Here is a 9,130-nt window from a genome sequence, read left to right as displayed (position 1 = left end):
ATCACTTGGGCATTTCTTCAAACACATGGGGATTATGAACTTGGACATGGGAAAATCTTAAACATGGGAGCATAGTATGATTACATAATTCAAATCATGATTTGAGGATTTACGTGGAATTCATGTGAAATAGGACTTAGGTCTTTCTCCCAAACATGTAGATATCATAGCTTGAACATAAAAATGTTTTAAACATGAGGAAGAATAGAGTTACATGGCAAAATTTATATCATGGGCATTCATCTTGAAACTAGTTGAACATAATATAGGAATTTCATCAAACATGTGGAGTCCCTAAACTTGTGTATGGGAATGAGCAAGCATGTGAAAATATCATGGATACACAAATCTATTAACACTTAGGGATTTGATATGAAGATCATAATATTCAAAATATGTATTGGCTCATTCCACTTGAAATCAAACACATGAGGATCATGAGATAAAAAATGAGAGTAGTTAAACCATGAAAATCATATATATTTTAGTATTAAAAACATGGGTTAATGATTTAACATATGAAAATCACCATTCGATCATATCAAGGAAATTTTAACGAAGATCATTCGTAAACATGATACATAATATAATTTCATGGGAGTTTCATCGATATAATTCATATTAACATGTAAAGATCATAACTTTGGACTTGAAACAAGTAAAACTCATAACTTTAAATTCACAAAGGGTTCTTGGGCTCAATGGATGAAAAAGAACCCATGGATGAACTCCAACATACCTTAATTCGATGGATTCTCGAAGAAATCATGAATTTGAATATTGAATCCTTGTATTCTTAGAGGATAAGCTTAAATTATTGATCTTGGGAAAAAGGAGGGTTGTTACATGAGAAATAATGAGGAAGATTTGAAAGTAAAGCCCTTTTGGATGCTATAAATCATTCCATGGACGTTTGGAGTTAAGGGGAAAGGACCAAAGTGCTCCTTGGCCCTTAAGAAGCTATAACTATGGGGGAATAGCCTCGGTGTCGCGACCCCTAGTTGTGTCAAGAAACCATCACGTTGCGGGGCTATCATAACCCCCTTTCTGTCTCACACTATCAATGACATAACTTTTCACTCGGGTATCAGATTAAGGTAAAATTGGTATCATTGGAAAGCTAACTTAATTATCTATATTTTTGTGGGTTTTGAGCTTAAAAATTCCACATATATTAAAATTTATACAAGTTTAAAGTAGACCCTTTTAGAATAGAAAACGAAACTTTGGATGAATCAAAGGGTCTTAACTCAACCTGGGTCTAAATAATTTCTATGAACATTTTTAACCTCATGAGCATATCACACACAAGTATAAAGATAATGAAACTTATAGTCATATGAGAATCACTTGGATTATGGCCCATACATATAGGAACGATGGTTGAAAGACTAGCCCAAAAATATGGGGTATTACATTATCTCCCTCTTGAGAACATTCATCCTCGAATAAGTTTGGTTAGACTGAGAGTACTGTACGAAGGTAACTGAGTTCATATTATGAACATGCATGACTAGGAAAATGATTACATAACTGATTCTAAAACATGATACATGAACTGAATATCATGAACTGAACTGATTTCTTAAATACATACAATGACATGAGAATGATTATAAGGCTGAGATACAAATGAGAGAGTCAAATGATGAGGAACCATTAATTCAAGCTGGATCCTATTTTGTGAAGAAAACTAAAAAGTATGAATACTCGGGGTATTACAATACATCTCCCCTCAAGATATTTTATACCTCAAATGGTATTAACTTGGTTTAAATACTAAGGAAAGACTGAGATGATGCACGAGAAACTTATGGACTGAATCATGACTGAATATCTAGGATCTAAAATTGATGCATGATGCATAAACTGAGTTGACTTTAAAAACTACATGGATGAGAATGAATTACCTCTCAGAATATCAATATTCATTAGAATTTCAAATAGTATGACTAGATAGAAAGATAGAAAGCCATAGGAACTTGTCTATCTGATTGCTAGACTAGATTGCTTGCTATACGGACTGAATTATACTGAAATCTTATACTTAGTTATACCTTCCACTTGTACAACAACATGACATTCAATTGTATCATTATAACCACATATGAAATTCCAGGCAAATCACCACCACAACATCTTTCTTATATTTTCTAAACTGCTATCACCAACAATTTTTATGCACTAGCCCATGAAAAACACATATAGAATTTCAACTAATCATGACATAAGGAGAGGTCACTTAAAGTTAGAACATAAGGACCTGAAACATGAAAGAATTACTTTGAAACTCAACTGAGGCATAAGGAATAAAGTATCAATGACATGAATTTATCAGAGAGGTTACAAATGAGGACATACAATACATAAACTAAATTTCGCTGATCATTCAGAGTGTAGCATGAGCGCCTAGAACTGAACATACTGCAAGGCAAGATTACATGAGTCATGATCTGCATGACCTAAGTTTGGAGTTCATAATGTCATGGAATATGATTCGTACCACTGAGTAAACTGAAACTCATCATACTAAGAACTAGAAGTGTACATAATTTTCTATTAAGCGCATGAATATGACATGTGATGATGGAGCTGACATGTAAGGAATGAGTAGATGTCGTAATGACATAAATACATCATTGAAATAAGAATGGGTTGGGAATCTTCCTCTCATACTGCTTTTCTACACATAGTGGCACGACAAAAAGAGTTTGAGAGCCTGACTTTGTTACTCATTCTATCATCTCCCCCTTAGCTTTAAGCTATCATCTTAAGTCTGTGAATAACTTAATAAAGTCTAACTGAATTGCAAGAACTTTACTCTAGAGTTAGGGGAATAATAATATGCATAAATGATAAATTCATACTAAAAGAATACACTTGAAAGTATAAAACCCACTGCTAATACTATCACCTAGGATACAACTCTTAACTTTTTTTAGTTTCTGTAATATCATCATATACTTACACTATTCGAAACAAGCTAGCCTCACTAAAAAAATCATCGACTTCTTTTTCTTCATACACTACTATTATCACATCTCTTAACTCACATCCACACCATCATACTTAATCTTGAATCAAAAAACTTAAAATCTTGCATACACTGTTCAAGCCTACTGATTCACCTTTCATACATCTAGCCCCTTGTATACATAATCTGCTCAATTTGGATAATGCTATCCCAACTCTACTACGGCTAAACTTCTGAGTTTATTCTTCTAACTCAAGATCACATACTGTAAAAGGGATTCTCAGAGAGGATCTAAAATCATATTTGAATCTTACTTAACGCATGATTTTCATGAACATACAACAACAACAACAACAACAAACCCAGTGTATTCCCACTTTGTGGGGTCTGGGGGGGGTAAGATGTACGCAGTCCATACCTCTACCTCTGATGAAGTAGAAAGGCTGTTTCCGAAAGACCCCCGGCTCAAGTTACGAGATATCAAACAAACACATAGTACAGCACAGAAGCAGATGACATAACATAGATACTGCAGCCATAAGGAATATAAAACAGAGTAAAGCAGGAATGCAGGAATATAAAGCAGAGGAAAGCACACAGATTTTCATGAACATAAATGAAATATTTCAAACTTTAGGACATAAGGGCACTGATGGGATACTTTTTTAACAAATATACAATCCTATAACTCTCTGAAGGGATTGGCTGAGGAAACACTGTCTGTAAGTACTTAAGCTTTAAATTTTCTATCTCCTCAAAACTAAGGCAGAGTTAGCATGAATAGTACGTGATGAGGATCTACATAAATTTCTTAGATAATACTTCTACTGCATGATCTAAGACTTAAAAGAAGGGAAATATTTCCTAAATTCCTTGTAGCCAATCGAAGAAAAGTACAGATGTCCTCGTACTATTCTGCAAGACTCTACTATACATGGCTTCATAGACACACTAGGATACTTGAACTATGTGCTCTGATGCCAAGTTTGTAATGACCCAAGACTACCCCCTAGTCGTAACACGGTGCTTGGAACCATAAGTGATCCTAAGCTAACCTATGAATTGGCATATTGTTAAGAAACTTAATTATAATACATTAAATAACAAGTTCTGCTAGGAAGAAACATAATCATACTTAAATTTTGAATATGTAACTGATAAATTTTTTACAATCTAATAAACCTGAAGAAAGAAATTGAAATTACATGACTGCCTCTAACTGACATCTATGAAGCCTCTACTATGCTGACTATAGATAGTTCGGACATGCCTCCAACTACCACTAATCAATACACATAAAAATAGATGAACTGCACATAAACCAAAACTGTATGGAGTTCCCAAAGTAGGAAAACTCATCACCTGCTGGCTGAAATTTGCAACTGTCTGATCATAATATGCGGTTACAAATTATACCTAAATTATGAAACAATGTAGCCACCCAAACATATATATGGATCAACACTTCTGGAATGTACTGAGTATGCAGAGGTGAATGCAATAAGTAGAACTGATTTCATACGTAATCCTTAAACATGCATGCTAAGTCTAAGCAGACTCACCAATTGCTGGAATAAACTAAAAGCTGAAAATATCTTAAAGCATGAGTGACAAACATACTCTAATAAGAGGGTGAATCCCTACACTTACTTTCTGTAAACTTTACTTTAATGATATAAGTAGAACTAAAGTTGAGATATGGTAAAATATGAATACTGCATGGGTACTGGGTCTGAAACTACGTGATAGAGACTAAAATAAATCAAGTATTTGAATATACTATCACATTGAGAATGGATGTATAAACGTACTAACTTCTCTAATTAACTGACTAACTGATAGCTGAATACTGGTTATGCAAGACTGACCTTTACTTTGTCTGAATAACTGGACTGAAATTGTAGAGTACTATGCATATGTGGTAAGGATAGACTGAGTAATATGAGATAACTAAGCATAAATATGTGTAAACTTTATTATTTTAGAACACAAAACAAAACATATAACATGATTCTGGAATAATCTGTAAACTAAAATACTAAAATACTGATAACTGAATAACTGATAACTATATGCTATGGTCAAGGAGAATTGAACTGAATTCTGAACTCAATACTGAACTAAGACTATAACTGATACTGTATTTAAGATTATGACTGAGACTATAGGAGATATCATCTAACCTACATGCCCCTATCTAAGCTAATTGGGGTCCAACCTATAATCCTAGTTGAAAGGGTGCTAGTATTGTACCATGGGTGCTAACAATGCTGGCTGTGTGGATCCACTAAAAAATCACCCTCATCTGGCAGGTGAGATTGTGTTACCCTCAACTGGTAGGAGAACACTTTATCAACACTCAGTTGGCAGGTTGTATATTAAACCCATGGCAGATACATAGTTCTGGAATTAAGGGACTGCTACGAAATATCACAACCTCAACTGGCAGGTGAGTCCCCATCCTTAGGTTCGCTCGATGCTGAATCCTACTCCCAACTGAATAGACACTGAACTGATCACTAGACTATACTAGGCTTAACTGAACTGTTACTGCTCGTGTTGACAGGCTGAAATGGATTGAGTTTCCTGGGTTCTGTAACTGACTGACCACTACTGTTCCTGACACTCCTAAGACTATTTTATAACTACTGTAAATCTAGTAAAGAACTAGATTTTTAGGTATTGAATACCTCAAGGACTCGATAGCAATAACAATAAGAACACATGAGAGCATTTGGAACCATAATAAGTACGCATTATATAAAGAAACCCATCACGTGGGCATTTTCTCAAATACATAGGGATCATGAACTTGGATACGGGAATATCTTAAACATAGGAGCACAGTATGATTACATAATTCAAAAAATGATTTGAGTATTTACGTAGAAATCATGTGAAATAGGACTTGGGCCTTTCTTCCAAACATGTAAATATCATAGCTTGAACATAAGAATGGTTTAAACATGAGGGAACAATAGAGTTGCATGGAAAAATTTATATCGTGGGGATTCATCTTGAAACTAGTTGAACATGATATGGGAATTTCATGAAATTTGTGGAGTCCCTAAAATTGTGCATGGAAATGAGCAAGCATGCGAAAATATCATGGCTACAAAAAACTATTCACACTTAGGTATTTGATATGAACATCATAACATTCAAAATATGTATTGGCTCATTCCACTTGAAATCAAATACATAAGGATCATGAGTTAAAACATGGGAGTAGTTAAACCATGAAAATCACCTAAATTTCAATATTGAAAACATGGGTTTAGGATTTAACATGTGAAAATCACCCTTCGAACATATCAAGGCAATTTCAAAGAAAACCATTCGTAAATATGATACATAATCTAATTTCATTGGATTTTCATCGATATATTTCATATTAACATGTAACGATCATAAATTTGAACATAAACATGTAAAACTCATAACTTTAAATACAAAAAGGATTCTTGGGCTCCATGGGTGAAAGGGAACCCATGGATGAACTCCCACGTACCATAATTCGATGGATTCTTGAAGAAATTATAAATCTGAACCATGAGTCCTTGTGTTCTTGAGAGGAAAAGCTTGAACTATTGATCCTGGGAAAAGAAGGGTTTTTACATGAGAAATATTGAGGACAATTGGCAAGTAATACCCTTTTGAATGTTATAAATTGTTCCTTGGACGTTTGGGGTTGAGGGGAAAGCACCAAAGTGCCCCTTGACCCTTAAGAAGCTAACTTTGAGAGAATAGCCCCCGCGTTGTGACCCCTAGTTGGGTCAAGAAGCCCATGTGATATGACCCCTAGTTGGGTCAAGCAGCCCTCGCATAGTGGGGCTATAGCGACCAGTTACTGCCTCACACAAAAAATGGTATAACTTTTCACTCGGGTATCAGATTAAAGCGAACTTGTTATCGTTGGAAAGCTAACTTAATTATCCATATCTTGGTGGGTCTTGAGCTTAAAAATTCAATGTATATTAAAATTTATACATGTTTAAATTAGAACTTTGTAGACTTGAACACCAGACTTTGGACGAATCAAAGGATCTTAGCTCAACTTTGCTCTAAATAATTTCTATAAACATTTTTATACTGGAATTTTTCATGTTCTATACTGGAATGACTCGACTTAAATCCCTTTACATTTCATAACTAATGTCTCACAAAGCATTCAAGACTTGCAAAAATACTATTCATAGTGTCACACCCCTTTTTCGCTCGAGGACCGTCGAGGTCGAAGGATTTTCCCAATTAAAGTGACGATATTGAATAGGGATTAATTTATTTACAGAGTCGCCACTTGGAATTGAGTTTTGGTGTTCCAAGTCACCTTATTTAATCTCTAATCAAAAGGAAGTGACTCTTTGTTGGTCTGCGAAAACAGAAAATCGGGTAAGGAATTCTGTTGACCGAGGGAAAGGTGTGAGGCACCCCTCGAGTTCCATGATTCTAGCATGGTCGCTTTTATTGACTTATCTTGACTTAAATTATTTTTGATAACTTATGTTTATAGGCCTTAATTCACTTATCTTTAAAGTATGTTGTCTATACCTCTTGTATTAAGCTAGTGAAATAACTAATTTTTAGGACGATCTTTGTCGAGGTGCATTATTGCATCATCAAATTATTTTTTAATATCTCAAAAAGATGCGTACACCGCATTCTTAACTAAGACAAATATATTAAAAGTGCCTAAAGCTTATCTAGCGTTAAAAGGCATTCGTTCGTCTCTTGTCTTTAATGACAACACTTCACCTAGTAGAACTCAGAAAGATTTCAAAATTCATTTTTTTTGGTGTAACTAAACCATACTTTATTATATTATTTTTTATTATTATTTATATTTATTTATTTATTTTTAAGAGAGAAAAAAACTTATTTTAATGAATAACTTTTATCGCCATTAGTGATTACTAAAGTGTGAAAGTTCATAAAAAAAAATAATACGCTTACCATCATTGTTGTGCCAAGAGAATAAGAAAAATAAATAAACTAATAAGAAGATGATTATACATTATAAAAGAATAACAACTTTATGATAATATTACATTAATGAACATGAAATAAGTCAACTAAACATTAAGAAATGGATCTTTAATATGAAGCCAATGCTTTCTCCAATATATCGAAATAGAAGATAAAAATGAACCTCAACTATTTTTAGTTCGCTTGCAATCTCTCGAAAGAAACAAATAAATCCTATATTGATCGAAACTATGTTTGAACCTCGAACGAAAACCAAAACTCAAATTCGCTCCTTCTGAATTCTTCCTTTCTATTCTTCATTTTACTTCTTGTTTTATTTTCACGTCTTGTTCCTAATTCTTCTTTTTTTTTACTTCTTATTTCTACTCCCTTCTTTCTTTACAACTTTAATCACTAAAAATATAAGGTAACAGTGACCATTTACACAAAATATCACTTAATTCAATATCACTGGATATAGAAAAATAGTAAGTACTACAAATCTACGTATAAGATCTATGTACTTGGTAACTTAACCATATAATTCACATCAAGAATATATAAAGATGCACATAATTAATCAACACACACTAAATAACTGTACAAAATTATTTAAACAACTTTATTCGTGATTTGGCTCACAATAAAAATTATAAAATAAATAGTTCTAGGTTGAACAAAAACTTGTATGATGAACTAATTAAAAAGAAGCACGAATGACGTCACTGAAAACTCGAACGGATTCCGAACAAAACCACGAACTACATGTCAATTTGACTTCTAATTCACCCTCTGTTTTCTTCTTTTTTCTTTATTTGTTGTGCATGGTTTTTGTTATGCATGATTTTTTCTATTATTTTTGTTTTGCCCATCAAGATGTTGTCGTCTTTTTCTTTGATAAACTTTTCTCAAGTGTCATTATATGTTTGATACTGTTTTTGTCCGTGTGTGTGTCGGGGGATTGGGAATCTTCTTAAGTAGGGGAATTTTGGGGGGAAATGGGAGGACTAGTTATTTATTAGGATAGGATTTTTGAATTTTGAAAAAAAAAAAAAATATATTTTTTTCTTATTTTTTTAAAACAATAAATATAATAATAAATGATAAAAATAAATAAAAAATAATAAAATAAATAAAATAATAATAACAATAAATATAATAATAATTAATTAATTTTATATTAATCAAAAC

Source organism: Capsicum annuum, unplaced genomic scaffold (genome assembly GCF_002878395.1).
Source record: "Capsicum annuum cultivar UCD-10X-F1 unplaced genomic scaffold, UCD10Xv1.1 ctg5459, whole genome shotgun sequence".
Classification (NCBI taxonomy): Eukaryota; Viridiplantae; Streptophyta; class Magnoliopsida; order Solanales; family Solanaceae; genus Capsicum; species Capsicum annuum.
Note: the sequence above shows the minus strand (reverse complement) of the source record.